The 17,012-nt window shown below is 43.0% G+C and overlaps 1 protein-coding gene across 6 annotated transcripts in view; it reads right to left on the minus strand.

Annotated features, from left to right (window-relative positions):
• The window catches only part of NSD2 (nuclear receptor binding SET domain protein 2), a 106,277-nt gene that overhangs the window by 75,462 nt on the left and 13,803 nt on the right, over window positions 1-17,012 (minus strand). For 4 of the 6 annotated variants that reach the window (XM_032186369.1, XM_032186365.1, XM_032186370.1 and 1 more), the window contains exon 1: window positions 5,372-5,441. The exons of 1 other annotated variant lie outside the window; for it this stretch is intronic. The gene's annotated coding sequence lies outside the window, so the exon portion shown is untranslated. Of the gene's footprint in view, window positions 1-3,397; window positions 3,435-5,371; window positions 5,442-17,012 lie in introns of those variants that run through there. One more of the 6 variants, XM_032186368.1, reaches the window with a different exon arrangement.

Consider the following 17,012-nt stretch of genomic DNA (forward strand, 5'->3'; position numbering starts at 1 on the left):
GCCCGTCTCCGTCAGCCAACAGAACAAGACCACCCCGTGCTTCTCTAAAGAGTCACAGAGAAACCTGACAGTATCTTTCACAGACAGCACAAGAAAAACGTTAAAGCTTCTATGAAAGTCTATTCCAATTTAAGGACTCCTTATAAAGGACATGAATAGGCTCTAAAAAATCCTGAAGTACCTTTCAGCTTGCAGAAGGGTTGGGTTTTCCCCCCCCCTTTGTTAGTTTTATATTTAATTATGCGGCAGGAGGCTACGGCTAGGAGGAAAGTAGCACATCATGCTATATTTTTTCAGTCCTTTGCCACATATGTATCCTTCCTCCAAATATGGATGAATATAAAATAGCTCCAATTTGTACTGGGGAGCTGAATACCAAAGTTCAAAACAAGATCAAATTGCTATCTTGCACTAAGTTAAAAATAGGACAAGTTAAAAGGATGGGGACAAAACTAGAAACTGAGCCATCACCTGTTGAGTAACCCTTTTTAATTTAACACATGCTTTAAGTCACTTAGATGTTTCATTAGTTCCAAATTATGTCAAATGCCAGAACCTGCATCGACGGTGCCCCAGGACAAAGTAATTTTGTCTAAGATAAGAATACTCTGAAGTACGCGGCGCTTCATTTTTCCATACCTAGTCAATTCAATTTCATTGCTATGAAACCCTCAAATGAAGGTTTTCAAACATCTCCTTTCCACACGTGGCTGGCTCATCACTCCGCTCTGCTATCAGAACAATTTCCATGCAATGGTATTATTGGTGAACGGTAGCAAAAAGTATAGCACAAGCCTCACTTTTGGTCCGACCATGATTACCAGGTATTTCTCTGCTGCACACAAAACGCATTTTAAGAGCACTAGTTTGCGCGATGGCCTATTTCATGCTCCAGACAGAAGCAGCCTTTCAAATGCACCAGAGACTCAATAGATTAGCTGGTGCTAAAGTTTAGAGTTGCTTGGGAGCGAAGTAATGCATGATGGACTGTGCATTAACCTATCATCACCAGACACGAGGTATTAGTATATATGATCTGTTCCCAGGAATCTTGGGTATTTTCATAGTTTGCTGTTCACCAGAAGGGCAGCAGAACAGAGTACGTATGACCTAAGTTTCCCTTGTAACACGTTCTAAATACTTTCCTTCCTGCTGATGCTAGAAAACGTGAAGTAACTACACGGGACACCATCAATTTGATAAAAAGATTACAAACGGTACTTGATATATCACTTCTGTAATTTCTGTCAGTGTAAACCAAAAGAAAAAACCTTTAGTACATTTATACAGCTGTCTTATTACCTCCAACAACTGCAGGTCATAGGGAAGCCAATTTGAAGTTGCAGTGAAGGTTGACTTTGGGTATTTCCTCTCTCTTCCTTCAAAAAGCGTTCTCAGAACCAAAGCTTTTCAAGTAACCACTAACTTTATAAAATGGCTAACCGACCCATTCGACTGGCCACCCCAATTTACAGGCTGCAGGGTGACTGCTGGCACGTCAGCGAGGCTTTCCTCATCACTTCCTTTCTCCCGAATCTTCCACAGTTATGCACTAAAGGAAATTTAGACTCCAGCGCCAAGCCCTGATGGGATTTTTTCTCTCTCCCCACTTTCCCACATGCCCACTTATCCTGGTTGGCGCATTCCATCTCCACCTCCTCATTTACACCACCAAGAGGCCAGTACATCCTCAGGGAAGGCTGTTTTCAAAGCTATACCCTAACTGGAAAGCAAGGCTTCCTGGAAAGGCGGACTTACTTATCCGCTTAGATCCGCTTCAGTGTTGCCAGTCTTCTTCACCCAAAGCCTGGATGCAAGAGCGATACCAGAGCGTATTTACCCAACCCTAAGGCCGTTTCATTTGTCTTTGCCAAAAACCTCAGAAAGACCTCAAACAATACAGCCACGAACACAGTATTAAAACACGCAGTCATCATCTACGGCGTTATTATTAGTTGCATCGAGCGCTTCTTTACTGATGTTTGTTTACTGACTGTTAGGGGATCTGCTGCTTCCAGCGGCATCGCTCCGTGGGTGCCTCCCATTGTGCAGCCCGGTGCTCTCGAGGAGAGGCGAATTTCTTTTCCCCCTGAAAAGGCTAGGTGCTTCACCTCATTCTACGGGAAAAAAATACGTGCAATTTTCATGCATTCAACCATCTTCTCTGCTTAAAACCTACAAGATGTCTTTGTAGTTACGTAAGGGGGAGTGACCAGAGGTGACCGAAACGCAGCATGAACCCTGCCTGTATCTTCTCATCATAAACTACGTCCTTGATCCAGTAATCTGCCCCGAGCAGGTGAACCTTTATGTATGCATGGAGTTCCAGGGTAGTCAATAGGCTTTGATCGACCACCAGGAAAGACACGCATTTATCAGCCCGGAGAAATCAGGCCTCGCTTTGGAAGCGCACTGACACCGGTGGAACAAAAAGCAGGCTCAGTGCAAAAGTGAGAGGTGAATGGGCCACAAACAATAGGACGCTGAAAAACAATCCCTTCTTTCCATTCCTGGGCTGCTCTGCTAGCGCAATGTTTTGGACGTGAGCTCAGATACATAGACACAAATACACACACACACAAACATCCACACACATCAATTTCACTGCTAAATACTAGAAAGCAACCCCCCACACATTGTTTTTGCTTCCAGTCTTTAAAAAAAAAAAAAAAAAAAAGTTTTTTGGGGGTGTAATAACCAGTCTTTTGCATGCAGCTGTAATTTACATGCAATATTCTCATCTGCAAAACAACCACAGGCATCAGAAAAAAGCATACAGCCCCACAGATATTACAACACAAATATTTTTTCATTCTTACTGCTGATTTGCTGGACTCATACTGAACTAAAAGGAAATATATTTTACATTTAATTTCAAATGCATTAACCACTTTAATTCCACACCCTTAAAATATCACGGCCTAGTTTTCTTCTGAGATTTTCTAATAACATTTGATAAATTTATAGGTTTCACTGTACTTTCCAAATCTGATTTTTTTCTGAGCATGTATGAAGGTGGAATTCCTACAATCTTCATAACAACTAGCCATGCAGTCCCCAGGAACATCCAGAGCTTTTACATTTAAATACTGTGGAAAAATGTCACATTTTCTGATGGCTACCAACTAGATGAAAATCCTGGCATGTTTTAGGAAATGGGACGTAGATGCTTACTGAAACAACCAAAAAAAAATTGCATATACTGTTAGTACTGAGCCCTGAATAGTCCTGAAAAACAGTGGTTTTATTCAATGATTACATCCAACAGTCAAATAATACCACACTGTGAAATTGAGGAGTTTATTAAGGTTGATATGCTGCATTTCCTGAGAAAAAATCCCACAGCAAAACAAGCAAATAATAGCTTCAACAATAAATTCACAGAGATTCTACTTACATACAAAAATGTTGGTGAAGAACCAATTTATTCTTTCAGCCCTGGCCACACATTCCATGTTTAAGGAATTTTAGTAAGCATCTGTCCACATAAACCACCGGCAAGGACTCTTTGCAAAATCTATTACAAACTTCACTGCCACCCTACAGTGTTTACAGTTACCTTCCTTAGATGTCTGAAAATGTTTGAAAGCCAAGCATATCTTCCTTTTTTTTTTTTTTTTTTTTTTTTTTTTTAAGACACAGACCTCGTTTAGCTTACTCAGCACAGGCAGCATTAGCTCCTAAATTTAAGAATCATTATAAACCAATTTTAATGCAAATGCCAATAAGGAAACTGTTCACACACACAAAATACATGGGCAGTGACTGATACCAGCCTCCTGCCTGTTTAATGGCTGTTAGCTACAGGCCCATTTTCTCTGAAATCTGTTTAAATACAGTGTTTACTGTCTCTGCACTTCTACTAGTATTTACCCCTCCGTTCAGCCGACATATTTAAAAAAAATAAAAACAAAAAAGCAAGTATAAATACGTTCAAGAAGTGTGGCAAATTCCCTCCTCCACCCCCAGAGCGGTAAAGCCACAGCGGATGAGCTGTAACTATGGCCTTGGGAATACAAGTTCCCCAGGCTCTTTTACCACACAAATATCAATTCAAGTTGCAAGAGCCCTATCCTCTCCTCCTTAATGCAGATCGAGCCAGGCAGCCCCACAGCCTTCGCAGGAAGGTTTTCTTCCCGTTTTCCTAGCGAGCCTCTCCTCCGGTACCGGTCCAGGATGGAGCGCAGGAGGGTGTAAGTGGAAGGATCATCACACCAGTGTTTAGTGGAGGAATAAATCAAACATGGCTTCCCCCTCCATACATTTCCAGAGTTACATTCACTCCTGCTGCCGTGCGATCCCACTCCCACCCGCAGCGAAGGGGCAGGAGCAGCCCCCACCTCCCCAAACCCCCATGCCATGGGGTGGGGGGGTGACCCTGGCTGCTCTCCACCCTGACGGGGGGAAGATTTAAATCCCAGGGGAGGGTTTTTAGGGGTGTTTTTTTTTTTTTTTTTCCTCCCCTTCATCGGCTTCCCCCCCCCCCCCTTGCTTTTGCGTTTCTCTTTCTGCTTTGCACTGATTAACACCCCCCCACCTCCAGCTCCTGAGGGGGGGGGGTGCAGCGCTCCCTCACCCCTTTATGCTGCCCCCGGCCTCCCGCAGAGCTCAGGAGGAGGAGGAGGAAGGCGAGGAGAGGAGAGGAGGGGGGGAAAAGGATGAAGCTGCAACAGCCGGGACTCCGGCTCGGCATCGCCCCCCCCGAGGCACGGCTCCTGCGGCAGGCTGGGGGGGGGGGGGGACGGGGTTTGGGGGGGGATGAGGGAGGGGTTAAAGGGGAAAAGGGGGGGTTGGGGGGGGTAGGGAGGTATTGGGGGGGGTAGGGATGGGATTTGGGGTGGTTGGAGGGATTTAGGGGGGGTTGGGGGTGAAGGGGCAGGTAGCGAGGGGGAGGTAGCGGTGGTGGCTGATGGGGGAGCGCAGGCTTGGGGTGGTGGTGTGTGTGGGGGGGGGGGCCCATAACACAAACCCATAAAAATAAATAAATTAAAAAAAATAACACAAAAACCCCTCCTCTCAGGAAAATCAAAAGGGGAAACGGGAGGTGCCCGGCTAGGGGCGGGTAAACCAAGGGGGGGGGGGGCACCTCCTGTGAGGAGAGACCTCGGCCCCACACCACCACCACCACCACACCACCGCCTCCCTCAGGGGGTGCCGGGGCAGCGCCCTCAGCCCCAGCCCGCGGCCAGGCGAGGCGGCGACATCCCGGAGGGCGACGGAGCCACCACCAGCAGAGCCACCAGCAGAGCCACCGCCACAGCCGCCACCCCGCTCCCGCCTCCCGCCCGCGGGGCCTTGCGGGAACGTGCCCCGGTGCCTCCCTCTGAGGGGAAAGGGGGAAAGCAAAGCAGCCCGGCGGCGGCTCACTGACCTGTGCCCTAGCGCATCGTTCTCCCCCCGGGGAGCCGGGCGTGAGGCGGCGGCGGGAGCTGGGCGCCGGGGGAGCTGTGAGGAGGAGGAGGAGGAAGAGATGAAGGAGGAGGAGACGGCGGCGGCGGCGGGAGCCGAAGGGACGCGGACACGGCAACGGCGGCGGCGGCTCCTGCGCGGCGGCCCCGCCCCCTCCTCCGGCCAGAACCAGCGCGAAAAATCCCGGCCGCTGATTGGGCGCCGCCGCTGCGCTGCCCCCGGAGCGGCTGTTTCAAATCCCCCCGCACGGAGCCGCCCGCACGCGCGGCCGGGAGCAGCGCCAGCAGTGCCAGCGGTAGAAGCGGCAGCAGTGGCAGCAGCAGCAGCAGTGCCGGCGGCAGCAGCAGCAGCGCGCGGGGCTGCGGGAGCGGCGCGAGGGCCGCCCGCCCGCCCGCCCGCCCGCCCGCTCTGACAGGGCCGGCGGCGGTGGCGGACCCAGGGGAGGGCGGGCGGGGAGGCTGAAGGCGGGAGCTGTGTGGGGCCCTCGAGGATGTGCGTGTATGTGGGGGGGGGGGGGGGTCCCCAGGTGGGCGACAGCGCGTCTTTTATCACCTTTTTCCTTATATTTTATTATACTATATATTTTTTTTTACCTCTTTATTTTTATTTTTTTTTTTTTTTCCTCTCTCTCAGCCTTCTACGCGGGGGCGTCTGGTAACCGTGCCCTCCTAACCCAGCACATGTGCGCTCTTCTGAAATAAAGCCCTGATCTAAGCCAAATGTTTTGACTTTCCCCACCGCTGCACACGATCCCGAGGCTCTGGGATGGTTTGTGAGGACCGAAACGCGCCTGGCTGCGAATTACCGGGGCTGTCTTCCTCGGGAAGCAGGGCCTGGTTTATTTGTTCTCGCTCGCATCAAAATAAGTACATGTGCTTGCAATTTGCCAATTGGAAGCACAGCTATTTTTCAGGCCAAATCGTTAAATATCTGTCATGCTCTGATAGGAACAAATATTCCCATGAGCTGTCGCAGCGGGTAATGCAAAGCAGGTAACAGCAAACTGCTCTGAGCCTTAAGGGGCTGAGAAAGGATTGGGGAATGCTGGCCAGGGCTAAAGGACATCGCCTGTGGGTGCTGTAAGGCCTGGCTCACCCCAAAAGGTGATCAGGAGGTAAGGGAGCAGGGCAGCACCCCAGCACCGTCCATCCTCGCTGTTGTCCCATCTGCTATGGAAATCCTCGAGCCACCCTGTCCAGTCCTTACTGGTAGAGGTCATGGTCTGTGGGTGTCTTTGCCATGGGTTTAACAGGGGTGCAACTTCCCTCTAACAGCGGTTAACAGTCGAATGGTTTGCACTTGGTGCTAATTACTTAGTAATGAGAAACTTAATCAGGGGCTGATTAAAACTTTAATCTCAAAGTGGCTGAAGGAAATCTATCTCTAGTGATAAAGGTACCTGGACTTGTTTTTTTCACCTTTCTGTTTAAAAAAAAAAAAAAAACACTTGATGTTAGGCACATGAGATTTAGCTTCTGAATGTCAGTTTTTACAGCATTAAAGAAAAATGTAGAGCTGTTACATTGTAAAATAGTTAATTTGAAATAAACATTGTGACAAATTTCTAATTTCCATTTTTTTCAAGATCAGTTATGCGTTTACAGAAAAAATGTTTTCTAATTAAAGATAGAGGCGCTGTATCAACACAGATTAATAGATGTACAAGTATGCGGATCCTGCAGTTTTGCTACATAATGGCATATATAGGAGTGCTTTTCTTCCACAGTTGAGCAATAATGTAAGGAGAAAACAAACAAACAAACTGAAAGTATGAAGCATGTTATGTTTTCAGGGGTTCTTGCTGTTTTCTGCAGAAGATTATTTATGTAAGGAACCAGGTTAGTTACCAGTAACTGATATACTTCAAATGCACTATCTACTCTCTGCAACAAATTCTGTGCTCAGGTTTATTAACTATCTCTATGATTATTATTATTTTTTTTTTAATTCTGTCCTTACTAGTAATGTATAAGATCCTCCAGGTATTGCAGTTTTCATGTTTGTCTTCTCTGTCAGTTGTTTAAGATTTAAGTGGAAGGATTTTGCTATCATGGTCAAGGTGACAACAAATCTTTCTTACTCCTTTCAGCTCGTATAGATCATTGGCCTTGTCTGTGCTATTAAGATTTGCAACCACCTAATTACATCCTAATAGACGCACCATGCAAATGTACAGTGGAGCTTATGTTGGAAAGTGAAAGATGTTAACTGGAAAGGCACTGTTTCAGACTATACTTAGACATTATTGCAAATTTGTTGAAAGGCAAGGCCCTTTTAGTGAGAAACTGTGTATGCAGTTTTCCAACTTCAAAAACAATTGACTGTTTTCTTGAGCTCCTATCAAGATAATAAAATTCTTTTTTCCATGGCTTTACCCAATGAGGTTGACTCTCTGAAAGTAGATAGTTATTTTATGTTTTTCAAAGCTGAGTTCAAAAAAGTTTTAAGTTCTATTGAACAGGTGTGAATGACTGCATGTGCAGTGTAGAAGGAGGTTGTGCTAACAAGAGTCTCAGTACGTTACTTTTGAGTGCTAGCCTTGAAATAATCGAAGTAAATGTCCCCTAATCTGCTTCTGGTAGTTTTCAAATTTCCAGAGCAAACCTCTTGGGAGTTTTATCCTCTTTGATAGTAATTTTGAGTTTGAAAGTATTTTTTTCAGTTTGATGTTTCTTAGGTAGCAGAACAGGTCATTGAAGCCAAATGATGTATAGCTAGAGTAGATCATAGTATTCATTTATTGAGTCATGTTTCATTTGGTATCTAAAATTTGATTGTTTTAATTTCACCTTTTATGGACATATTGTATTAACAAATAGTATCAAGATCAATATCTGTTCAACTCAAAGGAATTTAAATAAATGTAGTGTTGTGTATTGATCTAGAAACATTTAAATGTTTTAGAGGTTATTAATTAGCTAGTAGGCTGAAGGATAATTTGCAATTAAAACACAATTCCAAGAACATTTTCACTATTTATTCAGCTATAATGGTAGGCAGTGCCCCTGACCTTAGGCGTATGTTATGATACATAGAAATTCTAAGGCAGAAGGAAGGCGATTCTTTTTGTTGCCATCGCAGGGACCGGAGCATCTGAAAGGTTAAGTAAGGCCCACATTGTAGTCAGCGTAGTTTCACTGTGTTAGGCAGAGCTCAGAAACTAATCAAATGTGTGTGGCACTATTCCATGCAACGGTGCAAAAATCTCTCCCCTGTGAGCCTGGTCAGCCCTGTTAACAAGGGGATGGGGCACGTTTTGAGGTAACTCTCACTGTGAGAAATAAGGGAGATTTGCAGTCCCTGTGCTAAAGCTTTGCCATTCTCCTGCCACAGGTCAAACATAATGGAGGGGTAGTTAGCAAGCATGCTTAATCTAATTGTAGATCTTTGTGGAAAGAACTTCATGTTTATATTTTTCTCCTGATTGCTTTCTGTTTTTTTTAGTCTTTTATTTTTGTTTCAGGTTTTCACATCAGTGTCTAGTTAGTAAATATTCTTCTGGATACAGATAATCTTGGCAGCGATGTAGAGTTGTACTGAAGTTAAGTGAGCGCAGCTGATGAGTAAATCAGATCCTCCCAACTGCACAGCCTATCCGCAGTGTTTACTGTCCTGCAGGTGAGATAAGGGATGTACTAGGCCATATAGAACCCACAAATGTAGATATTTTGTTTCACTGGCTTTTTCCACCTCTTCAGGCTAAACACTGAAGGCATTGTAATTCTACTTCAAAACGTGAATGCACTGGGAAAGTTAATACTGCCTGTTCTGTTTTGTTGTAGCACTGATGCGGAGAGATCTTCCCAGTCTTGTCCCTCATCACCATGGCTGCTCTTCCACGCTGGCAGCCCATCACCTGAGCACTGGCTTCAGCCAGCAGTCCATGTTTTTTGTTTTTTTTTTTTAGGATTAACAGTGAGTAATGATTATTTCCAACCTGAGCCCTGTCTGAACCTATCCTCAGCTGTGTTAGGTGTAGATAGACAGAGCCACTGATCCTTCATTGTGTCAGTCCACGTGCCATCAAGACTGCTAAGAAAAATCTTTATCAGCACCTATACATTTGTTTTTGGGCAGGCAACATGCTCCATTCTGCTTAATACAAAGAAAGCAAGCTGCTGTCGTAGATTTAAGTATTAAAAACTTAATATAAACTTGTATTAACAACTTTATAAACTTCATGAAGCTTCATATTTTATATTAAAACTTAATATAAACTTAAGTATAAAACTTAAAACAGCATTACAAAATACTTTAGCTGTAGCATAGTAATTCTGGGATTGTAGTACTAAATGAATGCTTGGGAGCCTACAAATGCACTGGCCAATTAATCTGAATGAAAGTTCATAAAAATGGTAATTTAAAATTTCAGCATTGTGTATTAGAATTCTTTAAAATAAAGTCAAAAATGAGAAAGAACAGGCTTTTCAGACTTTTTGTATGTTTTGTAAAATCTCAGATAAAATGGAGTAATAGTATTTTTAATTGAAAGTTGATTTTTCAAGAAGAAAGTAATCTGCTTAGAGAATTTCTAATGTAATTGTCCAAATGAGAGACATCCAAAGTGTGCAACTATACTGTATAGCTCAAATACAGTTCAGAGTAAGAAATTTTAATGTCAGTGAAAATATACAGTTAAACGTGAATCTTCTTACTATGAGTTGTGCACCAATCTGTTTAGCAGGTACGTTTTCAGTTAGGAAAATAATGGGATCAGATGTCACTTCTCACAAATAGTCTCTTTCTGTTTGCATCATTTATACTAAGCAGAAGGAAGGGAAGTGTCACTGAGCGAGCAAAAGGAATGCTGAAGACATGAGGGAGTGGGTTACATCTTCAGGGGAAGGCAGAGGGCAGGAGAAAGGAAAACTGAGGATCATATCCCTGCTGTTTTCCAGTGTTGGGATGATAAAAAACAGCTGTATACTAATTCTAAGTAGCTAACATGCTCCAGCCTAGTAAAAGGGACTTCAGTGCACTGATAAAGTTGTCTATAGAAATTATGCCTGTATCTTCAGCATCAGTATGACTTACTTTAAATGTTGCTGACATTCAGAGTAAAATAAATCTAATGTTTGTGGGAACACAAAGCTTGAGGATTCAAAACACAGTAACTCCTCCCTCTATTGACTGCATAGTATGTTATGTTTATAAACATAATCTCACTTAGAAGTATAAATACCAAAATGTGTTCATAATCATAACTATTATTTAGCATTAGAGCAAAATTACAATTTTTTGGAATATATTTGATATTAGTCTCTAGATTTTAGCTTGTTAAGACAGAAGCTCAACTCTCAGCTTCTGAGGATCTACAACATAGATTTTACTGTTAATTCTGTTGCATTTCAAATTATGATTTATGTTTAATCTTCACATAATTATTGTTCAGCGATAAGCGCAAAGTGCTAAGTTCTACAGCAATGTAAGTCTCGAAGGCTTTCTTTTGTTTTGGCAGAGAAGTGACTATTGATATTTCCACTGTATGCCAGTGCCAAAGAATAAAGTTTGTTAAGGGTTGAATAGGCCAGATAGATAATGCTACTTCTGTTTTCAGCAGACTCTAATGCAATGTTTTATTTCGCACATATATTAATCTTTGCAGCCTCTATGCAGAATGGTGAGGGTAACTCTGTCAGTCCTAAAGGTTAATTTCATTCTTCTTTAAGGCATGCCATTATTCTGTTAACAGTAATTGCTCTTTTTTGAATGATTAATTTGATCATATGAACTGTTTCTAATTATGTTGGTGGCTGGCAATTTCCTGTACTGAGAAATTGTGGCTGTGATCATATCCCATTTACTCAGTATATATGCCTTGAGAAGAATGCTTGCTGACAGACATTTTCAGAAATAACTAATTTTGAGAACTGTTTGGGGAATTTATATAAGATTTCTAGCACTTGTTTTATATTGTTGTTGAGTATGTGCAAGTATACTTCATAAGGGCTGAAGCAACTGGATTTGAGCCATAGGATAGGCAGGTTTGCAAATGAAGGCCGAACTGCTAAATTATCACCTGTCCTGATTTTGCTGTGAAAACTGAAGGGAGTAGGATGTGTTTCTTGCACATTTAACCATGTTCTTGAGCTTGATATGCTAGCTCCTCTAAGCTATATTTGTTCGCTTCAGTTATTGTTAATGAGCCAGAGCTTACACTTTGCAAATCGGTGCAGGCGTATTATGAGACACTTGCTTGGTGAACAAGCCCTAGCAGGGAGTGAAAGGTGGCTGCTGAGCTGCCTGCGGGAGCTGTACTGCGGTTCACTGTCAGCAGCTCAACCCTAAATGCAAGAGTGATCCCACCATGGCAGTTCGTGCTCCAGCGCTGGATCTGCGTCCAGTTCATCCAGTACGGAAACATTGCCCTGTTTCAGCTGCATTTACACCAGCTGAACTAAACTGTGACTCAAATCAAGAATGCACTCATTGGAGAAGAGGTGTTGGGCTTAGCCAGCATGTAGGAGGCATCCCCCATGAGCGTTCACTCGCTCTGTTGTCTCACGCCGAAGCTGAGCATGGTTGTAGTACTGCTGTGCTAATAATAGCAGCATTCCCATGGACGCAAGCCATCGTGTGTTAGACACTCCTCCTCTTGCAATTGCTACAGCAACTGGGTACATGGTATCTGCTGAAGGGCTGAGGTTATGTGCATCTTCTAGGTTTGAAAATAAATTGTTTGCAGTGGTCCAAAGAAGGACATAGACTCCTGAATTCTGAGTGCCATTCAAGTGCTTAACCTGTATATCTAGGCCTCAGCTCCTCTCTTACCGCAGAAGCCTTTAGAGGGACTAGAAATGCTACTTTTGCCTTTGACTGGAAGTACGCTGCTTCCAGAATGCAGCTCATCTGAAATACCAGACTCCCAAAACAGTGATGCCTCCAGTGACCTGACAGAGGTCTTTCCAGTGCGACTAAATGCTTTGCTGCAAGATGCCAGCTTAAAGGCACATTCTACGTGTTCCTTGTTTCGCGTACACTTGTAAAACACTTACATTTGACTTTTATTTGGAGTCACTCTAGCAAATGCACGTGCCTCACGTTATGTATGCGAGTTGTCTCCTTGCAGCCCCAGTCCTCTGTGTTTTAATACAGTTGTAATCCCCACCGCCTGCAGGGAGTCTGGCCTAGCGCATCCTAGTCCTGCAGGACAGAATAGCTGCATGACTGTTTGTGTTCCCTGATTTGCCTGTAATGTGTCCCTGAGGATTTTTGCAGGCAGGCGGCAGACTGCCTGTGTGTCTGATATGGATGCATGACTTATAATATGCTAGAGAACTTTACCAGCCTTCCACTGGCTACTTAAAATTGGTCTGGTGATCCCCACCCCCCTGCATGAACACACACTGCCTCTCCAGCTGTATATTTCCCTCCCTGTTTGCTGTTGCCACCTCTGAGGCAGTGACATCTAATCTGTTTGTGAATCAGCTCAGGCCCTGACACGGTTTCCAGCCTGGTGTGCAAAGGTAAGCTGACTCCCTTCATGAATGGATCACGAGGTCCTGCTTCAGAGGCTCGGGCCGGGGATGGTAACACCTCCTGTTGCCCAACCACAGTTTGCTGCTGTGTGGCTGGCTGTCTTCATCTGCTTGAAGCCATTCTAAAACTAATAAATAACGAGGCACGCTCTCAGAACTTACCAGATTCCTGACTGTACAAACAGCAAATATAAATCTGAATGACACTTTGGAGGTGCTTTTTACAATGCAATATAAACATAGTGACTAAGCCTCTGGAAAGGCCTAAGAGTATGCCCACACTGGGACAGTTGCTAGGGCTGGCCCTATCTGATTTAGGAAACACCGTAAAGAAGTCATTGGTTAGTGGGAAACATCTACTCAAGAGTAGTGTTTGAACAGTGCAGGTCCCAGAACAGAATTCCACTTTAATAGCGGCCAAGATTCATTTAAATATGTACTGTGGCTTGTGAGAATTAATTTCTAGGTCAGCTTAAATAATAAATTATTCTATTCTTCCATTTCCCTTTCATGGTATTGTAGGCAAATTAATTGTATTTCAAGCATTAAATAATTTTAAAGATTTAATTTATGACCCAACTATATTTGCCTTCTAAAAACTCTCAAGGGCAGGGACTTTAAAGTCTTACATGTTCGTACGGCACCAGTACAGGAGCCCTTAGCATGTTGGTGTCCTGTAAGCAATACTGAAATATAAATGTTAAATAATGGTGTCTTCTAAAGGTATGAGCCATGTGTTCTGCAAGCTTTTGGCACACTCACGAGTGTGCACCAGGCAGACACGCACTTTGGAGTTTGAAAGATGAGCCCCTTTTGAACTGTAAGCATCTCATCTCAGCATGATTCCTAAGGAGAAAATCTTTTTCTCTTGTCCAAGCGTTTTGGATTTATGTAGGCCCTGTGGAGTTCACTGGTGGGTTTATTTGGCAGGTGGGCCTTATTAACCTGCCAGCAAGGGACTATTTGACCTGCTTAGGTTTGAACAGCTTGTAAATAAAGATTCTGTCAGGGAAGAGAGATTCTCCTGTGCTTCAGACTATTTATATCTCTTATAACTGTGGCTGTTATAAAGAAACAGAAGGTCTGGGATGTGAGACAGAAAGCCCTGAGGGAGTCTTACATGTTGTATTTGGATTGCTGTGTTAATATCCTAAAATAAACACAGCATGCCAGAAAATGGGGAATACTTTTTTTTGGTAATTATTATTAATTCAAAGACCTAAATTATTGGTTATTGAATGGAGTATGGCTGAGCTTGGCTGCAGAGGACAATAAAATAACCTCTTAATTTAACACTAGCAGCTATTGGCAATCAATGGGAACCAGACATTTAATGAGCTTCATTTCCCTCTTCTTTTTTTTTCTCTCCCCACATTGTTCTCAAGTTTCATAATTACTAGTACCAATGTTTTTACAGCTCAGGTTAATAATAAATGCAATAGGTTTGCAATAAATTGTAATCTTAATCGAAATCAAGCAGTGACTGGTACAGTCTCCATCAATGGAAAAAACTTTAATTGGGAAAAAAAAAGTATTGTATTGAAAGGTATGTTGTGTTTCAGATTTAAAAATCCTTTCAAAAAAGTCTTTTGGCCTTTCTGGTGCAGGACTGACTTTAGGGTCCTCTGTAGCTATCATATGCCCATTAAAAAAATTACATATCTATGTCAATGGAAATAATTACAATGCAAGAAAAAATGTTTTATCTCATTCAGAAACCACCATCTTGGACTAGATAAGTGATGATTTCTGAGAAAGGTTTCCTTCTGCTTCAGTTGACCTACTCAGGACACCCAAATGCCACTGCAGATCAAATGTCATTGGGTTCAGCGTCTGCTGAATCTCTGTTGAGATTTTGCGTATGTATTACTTGTTTGTTCATTTGAAAGTCAATTTTGCAATATTTCTGTCTTCTGTCCTGAAAGGGCTCAATAAACGTTCTTTGATCTTAGGTTAGGCCGATCTGCTCCTTATTCAATCTAGTGATATTTTTGAATATTAACAGTCACCAGATTATAGAAAATGGGTTGAGTTTACAACCATAAGCATAACTAGCTGCAAAAGTATGTAAACCAAGAGCTGCTGCTGTGGCCACGGAGAACTTGATCTCGGGGAAGGACAAGCAGGATATTACCACTGACGTGCGCTGAGGGGAGAAAGGCTTCCAAATTCTACTAAGTCACCATAACTTTGCCAGCGGAAACCACTCAGAAGAGATGCCAAGAGGGGCAACGTCCTTTCTTGTTTTGTTCAACCCCTTTTCCAAGTGGGCATCCCTTTTATGCGCTGCATCCCCTGGCTCCTGGCCCTGCAGTGAAGTGTTGCTGGCAAAGCCCTGTGCACCTGTTCCAGACGGATTAGCCGCTGGTGACAGCCCATACCCAGAATTTCCTCTGCAGATGCTAGCACCCTTCAACAAGTGAGTCAGAACCGTTTGACTGAGAGCTTTTTATAGTTGTTGAGGGTGATGCTAATCATCCTAATAAAGTCGAGTTCTTAATCTCTCATACTTAATGGTTTGCCATTGGTCAGACAACGATGCCATGATCTTCTTCGCTCCCATCCTTATTTGCTCTACCAGCACTGCAAAACACTATTAAGCTTTTATGATCATCTGTCATTATGTTGGAAAGTGAGTGTTGTCTGGTGGATAAGATGGCAGGCTGACTCCAGAATTGACTCCGCTAATGAATTCACCATTGGGAAATCTAAGACTATATTACTTCCTCTGCTGTTTTGATTTTCCTACCGATAAATACATTCATTTAAGAATTCAATAAACAACTCATACTGAAAGTCAAGCACGCCAGGACTGGTTTGCGGTACTGGGCTTTACATTAAATTCTCTAGTCCAAGGAATCAGATTTTGTCTGTATTGTATTCACATATGTTGATGTGCAGCATAAACAATTACAGTGCTAACTGCTTATAAAAATAATATGCACTTTTCTCTTTCGTCTGCTGCTAATAGGTCTTCATGTTTTGGTATAAAATGGTTTTTGATATAAATAATTTACTTTATTGTTCATGAAAACTGTGTCCATATAGCTAAAGGGAACAAATGTCCTAAATTTAATTTCCCCTAAGGGTTTTTTTTTTTTCCTTTTCATTTTTCTTTCTACAAATACATAAAAAGAGTCAGGCACTTCCTGCTATGCCCTAAGCACAATTTTAGTTCCTGGTGTATCCACTCTAACGTATACAGGAAGGAAGGAATAATCTCTTTCAGGCTGTAGTACTTTTGCAGTGCCTGCAGTAGCTGTAGCTCAGACTATCCATAAGCGACTAATACTGGAGGGATTGTGCAATGTTTGATCTTTGGGACTAATAAGGAACAGGCCCATTCATAGGTGAGAATAATATGCTTGGATCAGCATTGTGCAATACACTGAAGCAGACAATGTTCCTGCATCAGGGAGACTACCATCGGTGAGAATTAACCCAAGTATTCATAGCAGTCATGAAATGCACTGAATAAAAAGAATTCTTTCTAAAATAAAACCCTCCACTTTCCAGACAGGAGAAAGTAAGATTGATTAGGCACCACTTGTAAAAGGTAGAATTTGTGAACGAGGAGGATGTTAAGTGCTTCTAGAGAAGAAGGATTTGCAAGAGAAGCCTGATAAGATAAAGATTTGTCCAAAACAGGACTGGGAAGTGGCTAAGTGGGAACTGCGAGCTGAGTGTGTGGGAGGGAAAGAGGCAAGCATTCATTTCACTGCACACTAAGAACAGGAAAAAAACATGGATGGGGCGTGGGGGGGCAGATTTTTGTTTTTTAGTTTGCTTAAAATTAAGTGACATGTTGCTTTTAATTCTGTAAGATACTAAAGCTGTATTCATTTGCTTTTATTGTCCAATTAAAAGTTTTTGTCCTTTCTTCTCATTCTTCTCTTTATCTCTGTTCAAAAGAAACCCAAGTAACAGATCCATCCTGATTCACCTCTCAATCCAATAGTTCTACTTTGGTCTAAATCCAACCACTTTGCTTTACAGGTAGCAGCTGTTATTCTGAAGAAGCATGCTGCAGAGCCGTCCTAGCTCTCACCTGCTAGCAATCAGACAGGTCCAACATACCCTCGCAACATGGAAAAGCCTTCCCCAGGTCCCTGTGCCAAGCTGATG

This window comes from Aythya fuligula, chromosome 4 (assembly GCF_009819795.1).
Source record: "Aythya fuligula isolate bAytFul2 chromosome 4, bAytFul2.pri, whole genome shotgun sequence".
In the NCBI taxonomy this organism is placed as follows: Eukaryota; Metazoa; Chordata; class Aves; order Anseriformes; family Anatidae; genus Aythya; species Aythya fuligula.